The sequence below is a fragment of the Lissotriton vulgaris genome, chromosome 11 (genome assembly GCF_964263255.1).
Source record: "Lissotriton vulgaris chromosome 11, aLisVul1.2, whole genome shotgun sequence".
NCBI lineage: Eukaryota > Metazoa > Chordata > Amphibia > Caudata > Salamandridae > Lissotriton > Lissotriton vulgaris.
In genome coordinates, this window is record NC_141699.1 from 245,203,817 (window position 1) to 245,228,554 (window position 24,738).

Consider the following 24,738-nt stretch of genomic DNA (forward strand, 5'->3'; position numbering starts at 1 on the left):
GTTCCTGTTTCTCCAGAGGAGGAGAATAGGTTGAGGTTTAGGAACCTTAGAAAACCGTCTCACCAGAAATGGAAGTATTTTGTGGATGACTGTTCAGATGCAATGTGGGACTGGCTGAAGGCTAACTTGGACGATGAGGTGGATGATGAGGTGGACAGTGTGGTAAAAATGTTCCTCAAAGAGCAGTTGCTCAGTGTTGTTTGTCCAGAGTTGCGTCAGCACCTGCTGAAGTTGAAGTGTTTTTGTCCTTGGGACCTTGCAGATGAAGCAGAGCGCTGGGAGAGTGCAAGAGGTTCTTTAGAGTCCCTAGTGAGTGAGTCCAACAGTAGTGGTATAGGTATCTTCCAGCCCAGCGTGGTGGAAGAGGCTCAGTGTAGCCCAGCTAGGTCCCAGTATAGTGAGAGAGGTGGAGGGGCTGACTACCTGGCTCAGTGGAGCAGGAGTCAGTGGGTGGCTGAGAGCCCCCAGAGGCCCGAAGCCCTGTCTCAGAACTTGGGTGGTTTCTTGAGGGAACACCAGGTTAGGGACCCAGACTGTCCTGTTAGTACACTTGAGGAGGATCTCCTAGTGTCTAGGGAACCTGTAGCGTCTGTAACTAGAGCTCCAGGGGTTCCAGTGTCCGGCAGTGCTACTCCAGGAGGGAGTGTGCAGAAGTCCGAAGGGAGGAGTGATTGGGGGATGAGTTTCCCAGTGGATGCACCAGTGGACCAGGGACTAGCCAGTTGGGCTAGATCTTCTTGGGGGGACCCGGGTGGCGCCACTTCTGGTCTGGGGGATTTTTGCGCACTGTCAGGTGGACAGGAGGCGGGAGATCTGCGCCAGACAGACAGTCACACGACACATGGGTCATGTGTCAGCCTCAGGGGGATTGCGTGTGAGTCCCCAGAAGTCCTGGAGTGCCAGGCAATTGTTCCACCAAAGGTTTTAGACCGGAGGTTGGATGGCCAGGTTCAGGGTCAGCCTGACCTGAAGGGTAGGACGACTGTAACCAGTGTCCTGACCGGTTCTTCTTCCAGAGGAACTTCTCCAGGTGGGAGAGGGCAGACCTCTGGAAGGGGGTGCAGAGGGTGGGAGAGCCCACCTCTGACCCCGGTGCAACCTGAGGGGTTAAACCCTGGGTTGGAATGGCGTTCTAGGTGTCCCCCTCGCACGGGGAGGAGGAACCCTAAAAGAAGAGGTAAGGGGAGGAGAGCCTTCCCTGAGACTCCTGGTCCGCCTGAGGTTGTAGACCAAAGGCTGGTGAACCAGTGGCAGTCTAGTCCTGTCTTGCAGACAGGGAGAGTGGAGAATGGATACTATGTGCCAGGGGTTACTACCCCCCGCTCTGCGAATTGGCAAGAACCGGTGGCACCTGGGTGGCCCAGGGCCTGGTCCTGGCTGCGGACAGCTGAGGAGTACCAGTGGGGTAGCCCAGTTGGTCCTTACAGTAGCTTTAGAAGGAACCCTAGGGGTTCACCGTGGCATAGAACAGGAGGGTGTCCCGGCAGTGGCGGGCCTGCGTCCGTGTTCTATCGCCCCAAGCAGGGAAGTCCATCACAGTGGTGATTGTTCTCCCCTGCGTTTTGGCTGGAAGGGGGTTGTGTTGGACTTGGCCCTTAGGGCAGGTTCACCCCTAGACTTTTTGCCTTATGTGTGACCCTGTGTCAGTGATTTTTTGGGTCTCTGCGCACTTTCCCCTGAGTCCCAGAGTGAAAGTGCGTGCATGTAGTATGGCTGGCCTGCCCTCCCATAGGAATGCATGGGGAATGTGTGTGTCCCTGGTAGTTCCTGATGCGTGGGGAGTGCAGGCTCGAGTTTAATATGTATAAACTCGTGAGAGTGAATGCTGCGAGATGGTGTCTGCGGCATGTGTGTGTCTAGTTGGGAAGTGCTACTTCTGGACATTGAGATATGTGTGCATGTGCTGTGAGGGTGCTGGAGCGTGATTGGCTGGAGCTGGCTGGCATGCCAGGCTCCAGGAAGTCTAGATGGGTTTGCCCAGTGGTGAGTGGGAGATTAGCATGAGTGATGTGTGGGAGGAGTGTACCTGTGTCCTGGATGGGCTGGGTCTTCCCCACACAATGCTGGCTCCGCCCCCCTGTGGTGTGTCTAACGACCCTAGCCTCCCCAGTGAATGAAATGGGTGGTTGGGCCATCAAGAGTGCTCCAAAGCCAGCTGAAACTGGTTTTCCCCCCACCCTGCACCCTGAAACAAAGGATTTTACAGTATAAAGAAGGGGCTGTGTCCCCTTAGAAAATGTTCTGCTTTTGGATCCTGCCAGAGGGGGCTGTTGCTGCTGCTGGGGCCAGGAGGACCGCCACTTGGGGTGTCTCCCTGCCTGGAGACCCAGTGTGCTGGCTCTGGCCCAGCCTTGCCCCCCTGCCTGCCTCCAGCCCCTGCTGGAGCCTTGTCCTGTCCTCCAGTGCTGGGGAGCACTGAGGACTCCTTGCCTGCAGCCTGAGAGCGCTGCTCTCTGCCCTTCAGCGCTGGGGAGCGCCGAAATCCCTGCCTAGCGCTTGGAAGCGCTTGATTTTGCCCCTAGCGCTGTGAGCGCTGTATTTTGTCCTGGAGGCGCTTGGGAGCGCCTGCCCTTTGTTGCTAGCGCTGCTAGCGCTTGGTGTGCACAGCCGGTGCCCACCCGGCATCTGATCGCCCCGTGTGGGGATTTGGCGGCGCGGGTGCCACCCCGCTCATTGACGCTTTATTTTGCCCGTTTGTTGTTGATCCACGAGGGAGCCCACTCCTCGGATCACATGGGAGCCCGCCTGCCTGCCTAAAAGCGAGCCGCCGCGCTGCCCGCGGCGACCCGGAAGTGGAGAGGCGGCCAGCCAATCCCAGCGCGGCCCGGGAGAGGCCGACCGGAAGTCCCGCCTCCGTAGCCGAGCCGGGAAGAGAGAAGCTGCCGGCCGGATCCCCGAGGCTCCCCGAGTGGAGAGGAGAGCCCCGGGACCAGAGGGAGAGACCCGCCTCCGCTGGAGGCCAGAGCCGGTGAGTGTTGACAGGAATAGAAGGGAGGGGCGCCGGGACACGTTGTCGGTGTCCGCCCCCCCCCCCTCAGCAGCGCGACCTCGCGCCCTTGTGTTTAGAGCCTGAGAGGCTCTTGGGGGCATTTCCTGGTTGCGAGCCTTGCGAGGCTCGATTGCCGGCACCTTTGTTTCGCGAGCCCTGAGAGGCTCGAGGGCAGTTCTTTGTTTGTGAGCCTGTGAGGCTCTGAGGGTGCCATTTCCTCGTTCTTGAGCCCAGAGAGGCTCCAGCCTGCCTTTTGCTTTGAGAGCCCTGAGAGGCTTGAGTGCCCATTCGAGTTGAAGAGCCTGAGAGAGGCTCAGGGCGTCATTTCTTGTCCAGGAGCCCAGAGAGGCTCCGCAGTGCCACAGTGGTGGTTCTTGAGCCCAGAGAGGCTCCAACGTTGCCCTAACTTTCCCTGCACCAGTTGCCCAGCACTTTGTGGGCAACTGCTACGTTTAGGCCCTGACATTGGGACACAGGGACTGTCACAGGTGGTGACTGATTTAAGTTTTGCCCAATGTTATTGCTACACCTCTGAATGTTAATGCATCATGTGTTTTGTTTTTACACCCCTACAGGTACTGTGATGTGTAGGTGGTTGTTTTCTCCCTAGTACAGGTGGTGCTAGTGAGGTCCTGTTACCAGTGATTACTGGTTGTGTGCTCTATGGTTATATTGTGTGCTACACTGATTTTACTTTCTAAAGTGCTATTTCTGAAAGTTTGCTTCTAAAAGTGCTGACACCCTTGACAGTGGTCCAAGTGGCCCTGTCCTGTACAAATATCCCTTGTAAATTCCGCCCGTGCCTGTTGGCACAGTGTAACAAGATGTGTGTTTTATCTGATGTATATTTATTATAATACAAAGGCTATTTTTATATAACCTTGTGTGGAGTTTTCCTTTGTGGTGGGCCTTTGGTTGTTGTTGCTGGGGTGCGTGCGCAAATACTTAACTTACATCGCCTCCAAGTTTAGCCTTGCTGCTCGCGCCACGTTACCTAGAGGGCGAGTAGGGGTTATCTTGGCGTGTAACTCCCTTGCCCTGACTTGGGAGTGGTGGTCTCTGACTGACTTTGGCGAAAGCCCTGGCCAGCCAGGGATCCCATTTCCAACAACCACGCCTTGAAGGAAATATTGGAGAAGTCTTTCCAATTGACCGTTATTTGTTGGAAGGCAGCGGCCAGTAGTAAGTCAACAATCTGAGGCTTTAGATCAACATTGTCCCAGCAAGGGGAAAGGCTGCCCATGAAGACGTGTGTGTGAGAAAAAGGGACACAAGTATGAAAAATCAAATTAATTTGAGCCCAAACCTGTAACCAAAAACTGCGAACAGGAGTGCATAAAAATAACATGTGAAATAAAGTAGCGTGTGGTGATGAACAAGACCAACATGTGTGGGGAGTGTTTGGAAAGCGTTTGTGAAGGTCAAAGGGTGTAAAAAGAAGTCTGTTGTAAATAAAAAACAAAGTCTGTGTAAGGGTTGCCGCTCTCGAGGATTTACGGATCTTGGTCCAGATTTTGTCCCAAAATGAAACTGACCAGGACACAGACAAGTCGTGCTCCCAACATTCCTCCACCTTGGATTTAGGTCTGATAGACTCACCAGTGTGGAGGTATTTGTAGATAGCAGCAGCTTTTGGTGTAGTGCGTAAAAAGGAGTGAAGTGAGGAAGGGAGAGTGGGTGAAGCATTCGGAGGACAAAGCTGAGGAAGGCGAGTATAGTTTGTTAGGACTGTATCCTTAAGCAATTGATAGTTGCAAGCAAAGGAGGTAGGTAAGTTATAAAGGGAGCAAAGAGTAGTGAAAGGTAAAAAAGAGGAGTGAGAAAAAAGTTGGGAAATCCACAGCAAACCCCTGCTATGCCATGTTTTCCAAAAGAAGGGTCTGTTACGAATGAGTAAGGAAGTGTTATGCCAGATGGGGGAGGAAAGAAAATCAGCAATGGTTGTGGGAGGAGAATGAGAAGAAGATATGAGCAATTTAGTAGTGAATTTATGAATAGGAGTAGAAATGGAAGCGGGTTTACGAGAAAAGGAAAGATATTCGGCAAAGGAAAAGGGAGAAAGAAGAAGACGTTCAAATTTAGTCCATAAAGGACAGGGAGTGCTAGGGTCTTGTAACCAAAAGGAAGCTTGTCGCAGTTGGAACGCTTTCTGGTAAGCAGGGAAGTCGGGGAAGTTAACCCCACCCTCTGACTTAGGACGGATCAAACGGGCTAAAGACATTCGAGGCTTCTTTTTATTCCAAAGAAAGGACGTTAGAGTAGAATTAATCTTTTTGAAAAAATTAGAAGGGATGGGGACTGGAATATTAGAGAGGGTATAAAGGACAATGGGAGACAGCATCATTTTAATGGTGTCAAGGCGACCCCACCAGGATAGATAAAGAGGGTGCCATTTGGACGTGAGATCCGCTAATTTTTGAATGCATTTGGACATAAAGTTAGATGCGGCAAAATCAGGTTTAAAAGTAAATTTTGTTAAGGGGAGGATCTCACATTTATCATTGTGAAGCTTATATCCAGATATTTGGGAGTAGGCGTGGACTTCAGTGAGGAAGGCGGGAATCGAAACAGTGGGATTGGAAACAAAGAGAAGGATGTCATCCGCGTATACGGCTAATTTGATGTGGGAGTCTGATAATTGGAAACCTTGAATGGAGGGGTTTTGACGAATTTTAGAAAGGAAAGGTTCTAAGGCCAAATTAAAGAGAAAGGGAGACAAGGGGCATCCTTGACGAACACCTCTTTTCAAATTAAAAAAAGAGGATATTTGACCATTGGCACAAACCGCCGCACGCGGGTTGGAATACAGTAATGAAATTAGAGATATGAAAACAGGACCAAAACCAAACCAACAAAGGGTATGAAAGAGATAGGTCCATTCAACCCTATCAAACGCTTTTTCAGCATCCAGGGCAATGGCCGCAAGGGGATGGGGTAAAAGGCGAGATTTAGAGAGAATATTAAAGAGAAGTCTAGTGTTATCAGTAATAAAGCGACTTTTAACAAAGCCCGACTGTTCCTCACCCAAAAGATCTGGGAGAAGAAGATCGAGACGTGCCGCGAGAGACTTCGCAAATATTTTATAATCAATATTAACCAAAGAGATTGGTCTATAATTTTTACAATGTTGAGGATCTTTCCCCTCCTTGGGTATGAGGCAGATATGCGCATCTGAAAAAGAGCCTGAGGAGGAACCCAAGGTGAGGAAAGCGCCAATGAGGGAATGAAGTTTTGGGATGAGAAGCTTTGGAAAGTGAAGAAAAAATTCTACAGTAAAGCCGTCTGGCCTAGGAGCCTTATCTTTTTGGAGAGTTTGAAGTGCCTTGAGCAATTCTTGTTGGGATATGTCAAGCTCTAAGTGAGAGAGGTCAAGTGGGAAGTGGGCTGGTTTTTGAATAGTAGAGAAAAAATTGTCTAGGGATTGAGAAGGGGGCTGGGTTTCAGAAGAGTATAGGGTTTTGTAAAAGGTAGAAAATTCAGTGAGGATATCTGCGTCTGTGTGTTCGAGAGTGGAGTTAGCGTCGTAGACTGTTTCAATATTCAACTTATTTTGCTTAACTTTTAGATAATTAGCTAATATCTTACCAGCCTTATTTTTGCCCCCATAGAACTTGGCACTGGATTTCAATAGATACAAGGATGCATCGTCCGTGGATTTTTTGTTGAATTTCATTTTAGCATTAATCAAGGCGGTTAGACTTTCCTGTGAACGGGAAGTAAAATAAGAATGCTCCAATTTCTTAATATCCAGAAGGATAGCCTTTGTAAAGTTGCGAGCAGCTTTCCGTTTTTTTGCAACAAAGCCAATTATGAAGTCTCTTGCTGCCGCCTTAAAGGCGTCCCAAATGGTGTGCTTGGGGACGGGGGAATTGTCATTCAAGGAGCAAAATTCCTCTGAGAAGGTAGTGAAGGAGGTGGTAAATTTAGGGTCTAAAAGAAGAGAATTGTTAAAACGCCAACGTTTAGGACCAACTGATTTGGGTAAAATGTCCAATTGAACTAAAGTGGGGGCATGGTCGGAAAGTAAAATCGGACCAATTTCAGCATGGGTGAGAGTTTGAACAATGTTGTGGGTCACAAAAATGTAGTCAATCCGGGATTGGGAGTGATGGCATGGAGAGTAAAAAGTAAATTCCTGAAGTTCTGGATTACATAAACGCCAAGCGTCAGTAAGTTTATGCTGGGAGATAGTTTGAGAAAAGGATTTATGTGACTTATTAGGAATGAAGTGTGTCTTGGAATTTCTATCCAGAAAGGGGTCTAGGGGTTGGTTGCAGTCTCCTGCTAAAATAAAATTATCATCAATAACACTGGTAATGTGCTGGGAAAATGAATGCCAAAAAGTAGGATCACCAGTAGTAGGGGCATAAACATTTAGAAGAGAAATTGGAACATTCTTGATAGAGAGCTTAGCATACGACCAACGGCCATCAGCATCCGATTCCTGAGCGAGCAAAGAGTGAGAAAGAGCTTTATGACATAGAATGGCCACACCATTACGTTTACCATCCCCAGGAGAGTAGTAAACATCACCCACCCAACTCCTCTTCAGTTTAACAGATTCTTCAGCAGATAAATGGGTTTCTTGTAAAAAAGCAATATCCACATTTAAGCGTGCAAGGTGAGATAAAATTCTCTGTCGTTTGATGGGAGAATTAATGCCCTTAACATTCCATGCAATTACTTTCAAAGACATATCATATAAGAAAGGAGGAAAATATCAACATGAAGAAAAAAGATGCGAGAAGAGCCCAGAGGGGGAGAAAAACCAAAAAGAATAAGAAAGTCTAGAGAAGTCAATACAATATAAGATTGAAAAGGAGGATGAGGAATGGGGAAAGAGAGTAAAAAAGTAATAGTTAAGATCTGTTGACTTAAAAAACATAAGAAGGTAGTCCAGGGAATAGAGAGAGTGATGGGAAGGAATTTATAGCAGAAGAGTTGTCGAAAAACAAGAGAGGAAGACACCTGTGGAACAAGGGAAACTAGTGAAGATGAGAGAAAAAAAGATACAAAAAGGGAAGCGAACATCAGGGAGAAAAGGGAGAACATACTTACGGAGGGCAAAGATGAGGAGGGATGATCACCAGGGAGAGGAGACGAGAAGAGAGGAGTGAGGGGGGAGCGCCAGCTAGAGGAGGCAGAGCATCCAATGTAAGCGAACCAGCAAGTCGAGGGGAGAACGCAATACAAATTGTGAAACCTGCAAGGAAAAAAAGAGAAAAACAAAAAGGAATAACGTGAATAAGAAAAGAAGGAAACAGAACAATGGTGAGTGATGAAAAAGTATACAAAAGACACTAGTAAACATTACATATCCATCTAACAGGGATGTAAGAGAAATGGGAAAGAAACTGAAGACGCTGGATTACCCAGCAAAGGCAAACAGTAAAACATCTAGCAACAAACATTAAACATGCAGATTAATTAGAACAACGAAGCCACATCATGCAAGAGTCATGGAGGGAAAGCTGATGAAGAACCAGATAAGTCCATATCAGACGCCTGTGCAGCGTTCAAAAAACTTCGGAGACGAACAGGATCCTCGTAGGTCGTTGTCTTGTTGTTGTGAGTAACTCTGAATAGGCAAGGATGAAAAAGGCCATATCTGGCTCCAATAGCGCGAAGCTCTGGTCGCATATCCAGAAAGGCTTTGCGACGGTTGGCTGTGGTTTTGGCGTAATCCTGCGCCAAGAAGAGGTTGGAACCTGACCATTGAAGACGAGGTGAGGCACGAGCCGCTGAGATGACTTTGAGAAGGTCAGTATATTCTAAGAAGTACATGATGACACCTCTTGGCCGTGAAGAAGGGGAAGAAGTAGAAGAGAGGCGGCCTAGCCTATGTGCACGCTGGATGTTAAGCGTAGTACCTTCAGGCAGATGAAGAAGCTTGGGTAAAAATGATTTGAAAAAGGCGATGGGATCAGTCCCCTCACAATTCTCCGCCAGGCCGTAGAGTCGAAGGTTATTGCGTCTATTTCGGTTCTCCAATTCTTCAACTTGCTTTTGAAGAGAGGAAATCTGAGACTGCATGTGTGATACCTTGGAGGACGACTCTTGGAGAGAAGTCAGAGAATGTTCCACTGTAGTCACTCTGGCATCCATCTGAGACCAGTTGTCAGTAAGAACCTGCAACTTAGAATTAGTTTCTTCCATGAAGGGTCTGAGGGCACGGATCTCTTCCAGTAACATCTCCATGGAGACAGCCGATGTGGATCATGTTGGTGATGGAGGATCTTTTTTAAGGCGTTTCGTCGTGACTTTCCCTGGAGGCTGGACAGGCCGCTCCGTGTTAGACTGCGACATCTGAGTAACGAGCGCCTGAGAGGCCTCGAGGTGCGCCAATGCAGAGAAGACTTTTGAGTTTTTAATGAAAACACGACGTGGAGTCTTGGGAGTGCGAGGAATTGCCCTTCTTTCCATAAAAAAAAAAGAGTTATTGTTAGGGAGAAATGAAGTCCAGTAGTATTCACTGCGTGCCCACAGACATCTAAAAGTGTGCGCAGGAACTCTTGGTTGAAGAAAGGCACACAGACTCCCAAAAAAAGAAGAAGGAAAAGAAGGCTATCTGCACGGAATTCAAGAATGCCAGGGAGTTAGAAAGATGTGTGGAGCAGCGTTCAAATCGTTATTTGGAGGAGTTAACACATTGATGAAGGAAGCAAAAAATCACCATGGCGCTGAAATGTATAGAAGTGGCATATTGTGGGACAGAAGAGGTCCGTCAGGGAGGGCACATTATGGATGCAAGGAGAGCAAGTAAAGGAGAGTGTGCAAGAACAGTGCGAGAAACTGCCTCAAGTTGTAAATAGCCATAAATATGTAAGCGTGAGGAATTGCAGCGCTTTTAGCAGAGAGTAGGCTGAAACTGCGTGTACAGGTAGGTTATTTGAGGGAAGAAGAAGTCCAATGACCCAAAATGGCCACCAAGGTTGTGAAAACGCGAGTGAAACTCGCTTAAACTCGCTTAAAAGCGGCGTGTCTCAAATGCATGCGGCGGTGATGCAGAAATGAAGGATATATCTCACCAGGAGCAGTTGGTGACATGTAGAGCTCCGTGACAGGCTCGCATGACCTTCCAGCGGGTGCGCCGTAATTTGCGCTGAGAGGATTCAAAATGGCGGGCGCGACTATCACAGAGCCGTGTCCGCTACAAAACTGTCGAAAATGGTCATTCCGCTGCTCGGGTGCTGCCGCATCTAGGAGCACGTTGGTGTCTGTGACCTCCGGTCGGGGAAAATCTGCTTTGCAGGCGCAGGTGAGCTGAAAAATGCAGCGAAGACCCCTGCCGACCCGGAGCGCTCACATCAGAGCTGCCGTCCTCGCCGGGCGCCAAGCCACGCCCCCCTACCGTCTCCATTTTTAAAAGTTGTTTTTCATTTAGTTTGCACCCAGCTATATTTAAACCTATAAATATTCCTTACACTTGCCACAATTTAGATCCCTAGATAACTTATCTCGCTGTGTTTAGTCAAATCCATAATTTCAATGAAACTAAATGGATTCTAGTCTCCAGAAATCCTAAATCTTTGCTTTAAAATAGCCAGATGCAGCATTTCATGGCTATGAAAATTCCATGGTTGCTCTATCCAAACACAAAGTAACATCCTAAGCAGATATTGGTTTTTTTTCTTTCCATCACTCTTCTATCATTTTCTGCACTCAACATTTTTTTCTCCACAGTAATACTGTTTACGCATTGAAAGATTGAATAAGGAAGAGTGTTTAAGGAAGCTCTGTAGATGATGTGTTAAAGGAGATGGTTGCTTCATTTATTGGCAGTGAAGGAGATGAAAAATAAATATAACATTTGCGTCTCCCCAGAAAGATTCTGCCCAATCTTCTGAAGGAATCCTATGTGACAGTGAAGTCCGCCTATATCTTATGAAGACTAAACTATTGTAATGGTCTATAGCTCAGCCTACCATCCTACGATATCCCAAAACTTAAGCACATTCGAAACTATTGTTCTGGAACTGCACAAATACAACCATGCGTCAGAGGTTCTGGGATTTTTTTACTCACTGGTTAAACGGGCAGAGACTATTTTATACTTGACAACCTTAGGGTGGTCTTCCCCCCAACTTTTTGCTTTTGCTTCCCTCCATCAATCTTTCTGATCTTGTGTTGCTGGTATTAGGACTCTGCACACTTCACACTGCTAACCAGTGCTGAAAGTGCGTGTGCACAACAGGACATAAGTACTGGACCTCTGACACCAACACTTTGTTACACTTCTTGACCTGTGAAGACTCTACCAGGAAGAAGGACTGTTGTGCTGCTGAAGAGATTTCCACTCTGCTGGGCTGCTGGTTTGTTGGACTTTTGCTTTGCTCTGCTTAAACCTGCTTTCCTCCTGCCTGGGTGAGAATAACTGGACCTGCATCACTTTAACCCAGAGTGACTCCAATGGTAGCTGGCAGGCCTCCTGATCTGAAATCTCAGGAACATAAAACACTTCAAACCAACCTGCTTGCGCACCTTGACTCTCCCATTTTTGAGTCTGCTATGACGAGTGGTGCCACTCCTGGACCTTTGGAAGTGGGCATAAGGTGCTACTCTAGTGGCACCGAAGCAAACTCTGCTGAGCGATGGATCTTCGAGCAGAACCAATGCATTATTGCAGTTGCATGGATTGGACCCATTGCAAAAGACTCACACCACCGCAGCCTCCTTCATCTGTGACCAATGCCTCAGCTTCTGAACCGCAGTTGTGCACCGCTTTACCTGGCGTAAACTCCTTGCATCCCCTGTTGTCAGCAGCCTCAAAAATAACACCAGATCCTCGCATCACAGCTTCACCGCTCATCGGACCAACCAACACATCGTCTCTCCTGTGCCTTGCATCCTTGACACCAGACTTCACATTGCAAGCCCTGTTGACAGGATCCTCGACATCGATGCATCAAGACCTCACACTGTAGCCTCGCCACACTTCGGAACAGATGTATCGCCTCGTCTGCACTATACATCTTCAATGTAGATCCACACAAGCCCTCCACAACCAGGATTAAGGCACTCTAGTTTAGTGGGCCTTACTTGTGTCCCTGTAGCTGGCCCACACTCCATCACAGTCGGCCTGAACTTTTGACTTTGTCTCAGTCCAGAATTACCAGATAGCACAAATAGAGCTTTTTACTTCAAGGCTCTATTTTTTTCAATAAATTTACAAATCTAATATATTAAATTCTACAGTCAAAGAAGCAAAGAACAAGCTTCAGACTCCATTTTTGCAAGATCAATGACCAGGTCAACAGCATAGCGCTATCTACCAACTTCTGAGTTATAAATTCATGCATCTGGCATTGGAAATAGGCCACAAGTGCCAACACAAGTTTTTGTAGTAGAAACCTGAAAATGTCCTCTCGGAATTCGCAGATTCTGCCACAAAACCATACTAGATGAGCTCATCGCCCACCATCTTCCTTATCGATTCCAAAGCACTGATTCTGACAGTCTTGATTTAATTTGAGCATGAATGGGAGACACCTATATACCAGCCATTTTGCAAAATACTGCATTTTACGGAAATTGATCTCTCCCAAGGTTGAGAAATGAAACAAATTAATTCTTAACCAGAGCTCCTTAGATATTGTAACGTTCTCTTCCTTGCACCATTTCGCGGAAACCTGCATATACAAATATACCTTCTCACAGGAAAGCAAGTAACAGTTTCACAAACCTATTTTTCTGATGTTTGAACTTTCCACTAAATTCACCACCAACTCCTTCTTGCTTGCCAAAACTTTGGGGTCAATATTCCATAGCGCCCTAAGCTGGGTTCTATAAGACCACTGCAACCATGTTTTCTCATAGGTTATATACAGCTTAATCTCACACCACGTTTTCCATCTATCGTTCTGTAAGAAATCATCCAATTTCAAGAATTCGTTTATTTCCCATCTAGCTACTATTACTGGATCCATGTTAGCCCCACCCTCTGACTCTAGATGTCTCATCCAAGTTTCTGAATCCACATGGGAATACCAAAAGTCTTATAAAACTGTGCTCTTTTCTTAAGGAGCCCTTGTAATGTCTTACATCAGACTTCCTTGAGGTATTTAATAAGTCTTGGAAGGTCCTTAATTTGATTTTCTTCCAGCACCTTATCAATTAATTTGTTTTAAACCTGTGCATGTGCTGTACAAAATAATAAATGTTAAGGCAAGGGAGCGCAAGCCCCCCTTCCTCTGTGCACCTAGGTAAAGTGTGTAGTGCAATACTTAGACTGGCTTTATTCAATAAAAAAGAAGAAATCATATTTTATTTCAGCACAAAGCTTCAAAGTAATAGTGCATGGAGTGGTGGCAAATAAAAAGTTAAATAATGGGAGAACTTCCATTTTTATTAAGGCAGCCCACCAAAGCAGTGTAAGAGGAAGCAACACCCATCTAGTGAATAGATTTTCAACCTTGGTCAATAATACAAATCATATGTCATTCACATCTGCCAGACAATATACCCCTAAATAATGGTTAGGGCTAGCCTGAACACAGCTTCTAAATTCTGGACTAAGCTCCTTGACTGTGCAATTGCTTTTTTTTTTGCCCTTTGACCTTTGAAAATCGGTAAGACAATCAAGCACTTCTTACCTAGTAGCCAGAGAGAGCATTATATCATCAGCATACAGCTTGATTTTAGCCATTGAGGGTACCAGTATTTGAATTGTTGCATCATTTCGAATAGCTATTGCCTTGGGCTCGATAAAAAAAACAAAAGGGACTGGCGATAGCTGGCAGCCCTGTCTTGTTTCTTGTTGAACCCTAATGGAGCCTACCTCAGCCGAGTTTAAAATTAGCTTAGCTTCTGCGCTCAAATACATCTTATTATAAAAGCCTATAGTTTGGGAGAGAATCTAAATGTTCCAAGAATGGTGAAAAAGGTCTCCCAGACCACTAGGTCGAACTCCTTTTCTGCGTACAACAACAAAAATCGCAGCTAGAGTTCAATGAACCGCAAACCTCTCCAGTGACTCTTCTGGTCCTTATATTTTAAATAAGGGGCCACATTATTAATCCTGTTTGCTATCAGTTTCCTTATAATTCTATAGTCTGTATTTAATAGAGTAATCGGGAATGCCGAATTAGGATCAGCTGTATGCTTGACTTTTTTGTGGACGCTAACAATATTCCCTAGCTTGAAGGAAGGAGGAGGCAAGCCCTCCCCCCTTAAAAATAAAATTAGCAACACCCAGTAAATAAGGATTTTAAACCAGTGCAAAGATCTTATAACTTTGAGTTATTATCATTTTATGATTCTGTGCTACTTTGCAGGTGGGTGGGAGGGTGGGGCTGCTCTGCTCTGAGAGCAAGGCGGGGGAAGAGTGGTTTGCCACTCTTCAGTGTACATGACTGTTTGGCCAAGTCTCTTGGGCCACCCAAAACAGTCATGCACACTTTCCCTCTTCTCCATGCAGGCTGCATTACTGCCTGCGTGTAGAACATGCCCAGACCCCAATTCCTTGGCTGACCGTCGAATTAGAATGCTCAGACCAATCACAGCAGTGTGATCGGTCAGGAGAGCCTGGCAGTGCTTCCTGTTCCTCGTGTCAAGACGAGGAGAGCAGGAGCAAAGACGTGGAACCCGGCGGCAAGTAAACTTTTTTACAGTATGCACAACCCCCGACACATGCCTTCCCCCGCGCCAACCCCACCACCCATGACCCATGCTGGCCACCACTGTTGTTGTCCACTCGCATTTTATAACTTTAAGTCATTGTTTCCCAAACTGTGGGTTGCAAGCCCATTTTTGGTTGGTCATACAAGTTTAGGCAATAATTCAGTTTTTATCTTGTTACATTTGCTGCGCATCAAAGACAGAGATCAAATGTTGGGCATTGTCTTCTGACAAATTTCTGCAAAAATATTTTTTTACATGGGGATTGGTGTTTACAAACTCCTCTCACTTTGCAGTTAGAGAAAGTAAACTGAGTTATATTACAATCCTGCTGGGTTACAGAGAGTGCATAAGGATAAGTTGTATGATGCCTTTTTTTGTATCGCATAACAAAATGTAAATTACCTGTAAATGACCTGTACACATTTAGCAGTTAGAAAAGCAATATTGAAGCACATTTTTTGTAATTCTAAATTGAGATGGAAACAAAGATCTCAATAGGATCACAATACATTTTGGCACTTTTTCTTGGTGATGCGCAAGTGATAAATATTCACTGAAACCCGATTTCCATACATTATTATTTGTGTACAATATAGTTTTATCAGTAAAACTGCATGTCAGTTTAAATGTTATGGCCATTTCAGTTGAAAATTTGCTGTCTGTGAATAACAGTGCACTACCACACAATGTTTTATTTACATTAAAAAAAAATCGTCCGCCTCATGTCCATTAAACCTAGGTGGATCGTGAAAGTTCGTCATGCTAAAAAGTGCGCTGTGGTTCCAAAAGGTTTAGAAAGCACTGCTCTAACAGCCTGATTCATCAATGACCCATCTTGCGAGTCTATAATAGCGATTCATAAAGAATCGCTATTACAGGCTCGCAAAACGGGATTCATGTAGGAATCGCAAAAATAAATGCGATTCCTACATATTCCTTATTTGCGATTAGCAAATTGCTAATCGCAAATAAGGAATAACTCCCCATTCATTCCTATGGGCCAAAAGGCCCATAGAATTGAATGGGGAGTATTCCTTATTTGCGATTAGCAATTTGCTAATCGCAAATAAGATAGCGATTTAAAGGGTGCCAGGCGTGTCCAAAGGACACCCTGTAGCACCCCTTAAATGCAAATTTAAACAGGTGTTGTGCACACACATGTCCAAAGGACATGTGTGTGTGCAACATGCAACTTAGAAAAATGCTTTTAAAAGCATTTTTCTAAGTTTTCGCTATTTACCACGAGGTTTAACCTCGCGGTAAATAGCGGGCCGAAATTGCGAATTCGCTATTTAAAAATGGATGATGAATTGCATTTAAGGAATCTCAAATAGAGATTCCTTAAATGTAATTCCTCGCAAAATAGCGAAATCGCTATTACCGATTTTTGCATTTGGGATGATGAATACCAAATGCAAAAATTGCACTCGCAAAGGGCCAGATTCTCAGAATCTGGCCCTTTGCGAGCGCAAATCAGCTTGATGAATCAGGCTGTAAGTCACAGTTTTCATGGCCTTTATGTGTGGCCTGCTATTTACCAGACAGAGCAGTAACAAAAAAAATATGCAAGAGTTTACTTAAATGTTAACATAAAAAATATGCAAGAGTTTACTTGAATGTTAATTGCAGTTAAAGTGAGGAATTAACTAGAGGGTCCTGAAGTGCTTAACTTTAGGAAAACTTTAATTTATAAAGATGTTTTTCAGCAAGCATGAAAAATAGGATAAGTCTCTCGAAGATTCAAAAAGTGCATTTTATTAACATGCAGAACCTTTCACATTAGTAAATCAATTCTATCAGTGCATTGAAAAGTATTTTTTTTTTATAACAGGATAGTTTTCCAACATGAATTTAGAAGCCTTCATGCTTCCCCACCAGCCTGGCAATAATGCCAGTAGTGAACTAAGAGGCAAGTCAGTTGCAATAATACATGAACAACATTATACTTTGTTAAATGAATCACAGGAAAAACCTTTGTAGAGCACACATCCTGAAGTCAAGTATGTGAAAAAATAAAGGAAAACTAGGGAAGGTAAAATAAAACAACTGTCCATGATCACACAATTTGGTCAAGCGGGAAAGCTGGGTTTGTTACTGGGTTTTCTGTCTCCACATTGTGCAATACAATTCAGCCAGTTGATGCACATGCTTTTTCTTCCCCTCCCCCTAGCCTACCCCTCCAACACTACCCACTGCTGATATCTCTGCGGCTCTCGGTCACATCAGCGCCAAAACATTTTGGGCCCGTGAAAATGTTTGCGAGTACCCATGACCTATAACTATCTAAACACTCTATTTTACTGTCTAGTCTAGTGAAGTAGCCACAATGGAGGATGGGCGCAGGCTCTGAAGCAGGCCTGCACCCAGTCACCACTGGCAGCATTGTGCATTCGGTGCTGGACTTTGCTACAGGCTAGGCAGTGAGGACAGTGCACCGCTGAAGGCTTGTTTGCATGATGCCTCTTCCGCATGCTGGGCTGTGTAGTATCGTTATTCCCACAGAATGCACGAAGACACGGATGACAGTTTCAGCTCCTTTATTCTGCCCCTTCCTTGCACAGGGCTAATGGCTAACTGACCCCTTGGTCCCCCGGCTCCTCCCTTTCCGCCCGCCCTCGTCCCTCACTCGGGCTGGTCCTAGTGCCTGACCAGTTTGGTCACTGGGCACTCTTGCATTGAATTGCAATGACATCATTACATCTCCCCCCTCTGTGAATAAAAGAAACAAAATATAAACACCACATTAAACTGTCTTTCTTTAAAGTTCTTCGATAAGGCGAGACGGTCTTGTGATCACACGTCTGGGGCGTGACTGGAGGTCGGGACTGTCACGCTCATTCTCACCGCCAATCTCCATCAATGCCTGACTGTGATTTGGCAGTGTCTCTGTTTCTCTCTGCTCCTGCTTTGGTTCGGTCAGTAGCTCTTTAACATTGGGTCCGCACTTTTTAAAGTACGTCACGTTCCTGGTAAGTCTTCTTCCGTCGGTCTCTGCAGTGTTCATAGTTCCTTTTTGTTGGATCACCTTCAGCGGAACCTCATGGTATATGCAGTCAGTCTTCCGGTGCTGCTCTTGTCGTGCCAACACCCAGTCTCCCTCTTGGATTTGAGGGGTCATAGCATAACACCGCTCATCGGCATAGTCTTTCATTCTTTCCTTCTTTATTTTATCTCTGGCCGCGATCTCCTCATGATCAGAGTCGGGATACTGTTCGTTCGCTGCCGTGTTCATCATTGGTATTCTGGTGCGTACTGGGCTTCCTAGCATGAGAGTGGCAGGACATTTGCCTGTGGTGGAGAGAGGCGTGTTTCGGTATGCTCGCAACACCTCCTTGAGTGCTGCCTGAAGGTTCTTTCCGGTGAGTTCTGCTTGCTGAATGGCCTTCTTGATCGTGACCATGAAACGTTCGATCATTCCGTTGGCCTGCGGCCATAATGGTGTGATCTTGCGGTGGGTGAAGTTGAGGTGCTGAGCAAAATCAGCAAAGTCATAGCTGTTGAATGGAGGCCCATTATCTGACTTCACCACTAGGGGAATGCCCCATGCGGCAAAGACCTCCTCTCGGATCGGTATGGCACTCGATGCTTTCGTGGATGTGCACAAATGTGCGATGGGGAATCTGCAATATATTCGTCCATGATGACCAGGACGTATTGGCCCAATTTGATTGGCCCAAAGAAATCAATGGCAATGTGTTGCCAGACGCCCTCCGGTAATGGAGACATTTGTAGTAGTGCAGGAGGATCCGAACGGCTCACCAGTTGACATTGCGGGCAGTCTTTCAGGGTCGTCTCCACCATCAGGTCTAGTGTTGGGAACCAGACCCTTTCACGGAGTGCTTTTTTTGTGGTTACTATGCCCCGGTGCCCTTCATGTGCTAGATTGATGACTCCTTGTCTGAGTCCTCGCGGGATCACTATTCTGGTGTCTCGTAAGATGAGACCATTTGCTGCTATCGACAGTTCTTTGCGGACATGCTTGAATGCCGCCATCTCTTGGTCGTTTTGTTCACTGTTTTGCGTGTGTCTCCAGCTGTTAGTTTGGATTAGACGTGTCACCTCTTGCAGGGTGGCATCAGTTTGCGTTGCTTCACAAATGGCCTCCAGTGGAACAGCCGGGGGCCTCGCTTGATCTACTACGAAGTGAATGTATTCGTCCGCGATTGATTGTTCTGATTTGCTGGATCTTGTGGGGTGCCGGGATATGTAGTCTGCTGGGCTTGCATCTTTTCCTGGCTTGTGAATGATGGTGTAGGTGTATTCTTGGAGCCGTAGGCCCCATCGCTTTATTCTCGGTGGCATTTTTGCTTGCAGGTTTCCAAAGATTGTGGTCAAGGCTTGGTGGTCAGTCACTAGTGTAAAATGTTTTCCAAAGATGAAAATGTGGAAGTGTTCACACGCCCAGACAACAGCCAGGCTTTCTTTTTCTGGCTGTGAATGTGCTTTCTCCATGTCTGTTAGGCTTCTGCTGGTGTATGCTACTATGTGTCGTTGGTCTTCTTCTCTATCGTATTGTGCGAGGATGGCTCCTAATCCTACGGGACTGGCATCCACTGTTATCTCAGTCTTCCTTTTTGGATTGAAATAAGCCAGGTTTTTTGCTGACTCTACAGTCCTCTTGATCTCTCAAAATGCGCCTTCACATTGAGTGGACCACTGGAAGGGATGTCCTTGTTTGGTGAGCATCCTTAGCGGGTAGCTTAGTGTGGCGTAGTCAGGTATATATCTGGAGCAGTAGCTGGCCATGCCTAGGAATGATCGTACATCGCCTACGTCCTTCGGGCTTGGTGTGTCGTTCAGCGCTGCTACCGTTTCTGGATCTGGTTTCATGCCACTTCCAGAGAATATGTGTCCGAAAAATTTTATTGTAGGTTTGTGAAATTCACACTTATTTTGGTTGAGTGTGAGGTTGGCTTCCATCAGCGCCTGACAGACGCTTTGTTGTGTTCTTGAGTCGTTGCTCCAAATACGAGGATGTCATCGCTATAGTTTAGGACCTGTGGAATGTGATGTATTTTTCTCCTGATGGCCTCTTGGAATATTTCCGCCGCTGATGACACCCCGAAACTTAGTCTTTTATATCTGAATACCCCGAGGTGTGTCGAAAATGTTGTGATGTATCTTGACCTTTCGTGCAGTTCTAGCTGGTGGTATCCTTTATTGAGGTCCAGTTTTGAAAAGATCATGGCTCCATTGAGTGAAGTGATCATGTCACTGATGTGAGGGCCTGGATGTCTCTCTCTCTCTATTGCCGTGTTGGGCGCTCTCATATCCACACACAGACGGACTCGGCTGGTTTCTCCTTTCTTTGGGACTACCACGACTGGGGAGCCATGGGGTTGGTCCATCTGTTCTCTCGATGATATCGGCTTCTAACAGGTCTTGGAGTTCCTTCTCCACGGCTTCTTGCAGATGGAATGGGATTTTTCGGTGGGGTTGTGCCACCAGTGTGATTTGTTTGTTTATATGTAATTTTATTTGGCAGTTCTTCATTTTTCCCAGGCCTTGAAAGAGCTTGGGGAACTTCCGGATGAGTGCTGGTTCGTCAGTGACTCTAAATAAGATGTTCACCAATTTCAATCGTTCTGCAGTGGCTAGGCTCAGGAGGCAGTCGGCTTCAGGCCCCTCGATGACATGGATGTAGGCTGATATTGTGCGATCTTGGTATGACAGTTCGGTCACGAACTTCCCAAGACACGTTAGTGGCTTCTTGGACATCCACATGTATACATGTACATGGGCATCAGACAGCTTTGGCAGTGGCTTCATGCGTTGGTATTCTGTTACTGATAAGTAGTTTAGCGTTGCCCCACTATCTAGCAGGAACTTGGTGGGGTGAGAACCAACTTTGATGTCTAGCCACTGGTACTTTTTCAGCTGATCAGGGTCAGCCACACAATAAATATATTCCTTTCGGTTGTGAAAGATGGGTGATGGGGATCGGGATTCTCTTGATGATGACCGCCGGGATTGACATGTCCTGCAAGAGTGGCAGCTGGATTGGGACGACCCAGTGGATGAGTCTCGTCTATCCTGGACTGCTCTGACATGATGACGACTGTTTGAAGGCTGGTGTTGCCGGTGCCTTCCCCTGTGGTCACTCTTTGGTACTGCCCCACACATGCTTTCAAAGTAGTTGTCTCTACCACACTTCCGGCATTGTTGTCCTAGTGCTGGGCATGCATCTGCATGCGGGAAGTCATATCCGCACCGGTAGCATTTGAGTTGTCTGTCTGATCGTCCCCTCGTGTGACTCGCGTCTTTGTGTTCTTTGCTTGACTGGTGATGATGCCTCTTGGATCTGGAGGAACGCACCTGTGGTGGGGATCGTCCGTGCGCTTGTCGAGACTGCATCCTGAATGCTTGTTCCCGTCTCTCACCGTTCCCTGCTTCCATTATTTTTGCATGGTCATCCGCTTGTTCATCTACTCTCGTCATCTCTACGATCTCTTCCAACGCGTAGCTTCTCTTGAGCTATTTGCATCTCAGTGGTTCAGAGAGACACCCTTCTATCACGCTTAGCCGCAGGGCGTCTTCAGTTGAAAACTTGTCAAAATCACAGTACTTGGCCAGTCGTCTCAGACGTGTTACGAACGCCCCCGTTTGTTCACCTTTCTCTTGTGCGGCCAGGTTGAATGTTTACCGCTCAAAGTCGATGTTCCTTTTGTGTAGGAACTTGCGGTCTAGTGCTTCGCGTACTTTATCGTAGGAATCAGACGATTCTTCTGGCAGTTCTTTTATGATTCGTCCACCTTCCCTGCCAATTAGGTTCTTGAGAGCAAACAGTTGCTCTTCGAGGTCTGTCACCTTGGGTGCTTTCATGAAGTCCTCAAAATCTTCTATCCATTCTTGCCATCGCGGACCCATGCTCCCGCCAGATTCAAGAACGAGGGGCTCGGGCTGCGCAGAAATGAGGCTCTCATCATGCCTGTGGGGGCTGGGTCGGGCATTGTATACCTGTGGTTCTTGACTGCTTTTACAGGCCTCATTCACTCTCTGCTATGTTCTGTTGCACTCGCCAGTGCTTGTTTGTTACTTCTGTTGCACTCGCCAGTGCTTGTTTGTTGCTCCCGTTGCACTCGCCAGTGCTTGATTGTTACTTTGTTGCACTCGCCAGTGCTTGTTTGCTATCTTTATTGCACTCGCTAGTGCTTGTTTGTTGCTTCCATTGCACTCAGCAGTGCTTGTTTGTTGGCCCTGTTACATTTGCCAATGCTTGTTTGTCACTCGCCAATGTTTGTTTGCTGTTCCAGGCTCTTTGCCTGACTTCAAAATGGCCGCTGATGGTCCCTCGCAGGGGGTTGGCCAATGCTGCCTGACTCTAAGATGGCCGCGCGGGAATCTCGTTTCTGGCGAGATTTCGGCCGTTTTTTTGTTTTCTTCACCGGGAACACCGTCAATTGGCGCTTTCACTCACCGCATGCAGCCGCGATCCACCGCTGGAGTCACAGACGGGTAGGGCAGCTTTCTTTTGCTTCTGCCACCGGGGTGGGCTCCCGGTGGGGACTTTGGGCAGTGTGCTTCGGCCTCTTTGCACGAGGCGGGCTCAGCTGTTTCCGCCGCCGAGGTGGTCTTTCGGTGGGCGATTTTGGTAACGCGCTTCCACCGCCGAGGTGGGCTCTCGGTTGGCGCTTTTGGTAACGCGCTTCCGCCGCCGAGGTGGGCTCTCGGTGGGCGCTCCGTGTAACACGCTTCCGCCGCCGAGGTGGGCTCTCGGTTGGCGCTGTGGGCAACGCGCTTCCTCCGCCGAGGTGAGCTCTCGGTGGGCGCTGCGGGTGACACACTCAAGCCTCCACGCACGAGGCGAGCTCCGGTCTTTCCGCCGCCGGCGTGGCTCCCGGTGGGCGTTATGGGCAATACGCTCGAACCTCCGGACGTGGGGTGAGCTCCAAGCGGGTCAATAGCCGCTGGGTTCCGAGTTATCTTTCTTCACGCACACGTGGGGACAGGATACCTTTGTCGCCAGATGTAGTATTGTTATTTCCACAGAATGCACGCAGACACGGATGACTGTTTCAGCTCCTTTATTCTGCCCCTTCCTTGCACAGGGCTAACGGCTAACTGACCCCTTGGTCCCCCGGCCCCTCCCTTTCCGCCCGCCCTCGTCCCTCACTCGGGCTGGTCCTAGTGCCTGACCAGTTTGGTCACTGGCCACTCTTGCATTGAATTGCATTGACATCATTACAGGCTGGTTGCATGCCGGGCCCAGCATACACCGCACGATGTGTACGGCATTTCGTGTGCAGCAGGAGTGGGCTGCACAGTGGATTTGGAGCTGGCCTTAGCCTATGTCCAGGGCCGGTGTCAAGGTCTGGTGCAGTGGGGAATGACAGCATGGGAGGTTTAGCATAGACATTTCGGCTAAAACCCCTGCACGTGAACAGAGGTCGTGTACACCAGGGGTTAGCTCCACAAGATGTTAGGCATAGTCCCTGGCCTGAGGCCAAACCCTCCACCCAACCCTTCAGGCGCACAGTGAAGGGAATGTAAGAACAATGGTTCCCACGGACACCTTTAACCAATTACAGTCATGTATTTATATATACTCATTGTCTTCATATATGTATAAGGAGTGAGCCCTTGAGTCACCTTCTTTTAAATGTATACCTTATTCTATGAGTAACAAAAATACTTGAGATACGTAAGCAAACTGCATGACACGAGGATACCCGTTTACACTACTATATACCATTTGAATATAGATATGTTTTTAAGTGATCAAGTATGCAAACATGCACACAGTCATCTGGTGTAAAACGAATGCTGCATACTGCTGACGTCACAGTGCATAATGAGAAGTTAATGCATGACAGGGCGTACACAAAAAGAGCGACAGGAATGCCCAGGCTGAACCACTTTCTATAAAAGGCCCACAAGATATGATGGTTCATTGAGATTCCAAACTGAGTGTTCATAGATTCTCCCAGTCGAACAGAAGTCTAAGTTTCAACCCTCGTGGCAGGAATTCCATGGGTCTCTTCAGGACAGGTAAATCATGCAAGGGTGGCACCCTGAATCACTACATTAGGTGGTAGGGGTGACTGTAGTATTTGCAGGTTAAAACGTATACTGGAGAAGTGGGGGAAGAGGTCAATAGGACGATCCAAAGGGCAAACAAGCTGCTTCCATGCATTGGACGGCCATTGCTCTAAAGTAGTGCAGAGTCAAAGCATAAGCTGTTTGACTGTCGCCCTTCACTGCATCACAGACTGAATCAGTTAAGTCAGATCAGTCACTCTGAAAGGTAGGTAGGGGCGGGACGGAGACTGATGCAAGCTAGTTTCACCTCTGAGTCTCACAAGCCAGGAGCATCTGTGATGAGCATGCAAGCAAACACTCCTGAAAGAATTGGAATGTAAATATCAGATCCATCACATGCTGAGTCAGAGTCTCTGGGCGTAAGTGGAGCTGGGGCAGAGCAGGGCTGGAACTCAGTTAATTACATGTTACGTCAGTGCCTCTGGAAAGTTGAGGGATGCAGTCAGCTACAAACACAGAAGCTGTCACAGAAAGATGGGTCAGTCGGGGTCAGAGGCAGTGACGTTTTAGGTCACAGCTGGAAAGAGGTTGGCCGAGCTAGACGCGTTCAATTTATTTCACATTATAGGCTGGGGAAGGGTCAGTTCCTCATAGAATCAAAAGCGTGGGCAAGGTCCAGGGCAAGGACTCTGAAGAGCTGTGCATTTTCATTTTATGTTGATGCCTCTGGAAGGCTTGGGTGAAGCCTGCTAACATCGTCCATAAGAGTAATGATTAACTTTCATATAAAGAAAAGGGCAACATTCTAATTTTAAAAAATGTCACATGGTTTGCAAAGGGCACTATACCTCCAAAACACATAAACGTGTCCTGATTATGACAAGGCACCCCCAGGGCGGTGCTGGTGACTTGGAGGGGGCGGATGACATGAGTATGGCTATTCAGTCCATGCCAGACGGTCAAGCTTTGTGCCCCGCACCTGTCGAACAAGACAAAAAGTTTCACTTACTGAGTAGAGGGGTTAGAGGTAGACTGCTTCGAAATCTAGATCATTACAAAACCAAAATAAATAATTTAAAATGTGTTTAAATACACAGATCACTAACGTCTCGAAATTAGAAAGTAATCTGCAAAAACACACACACAATGTT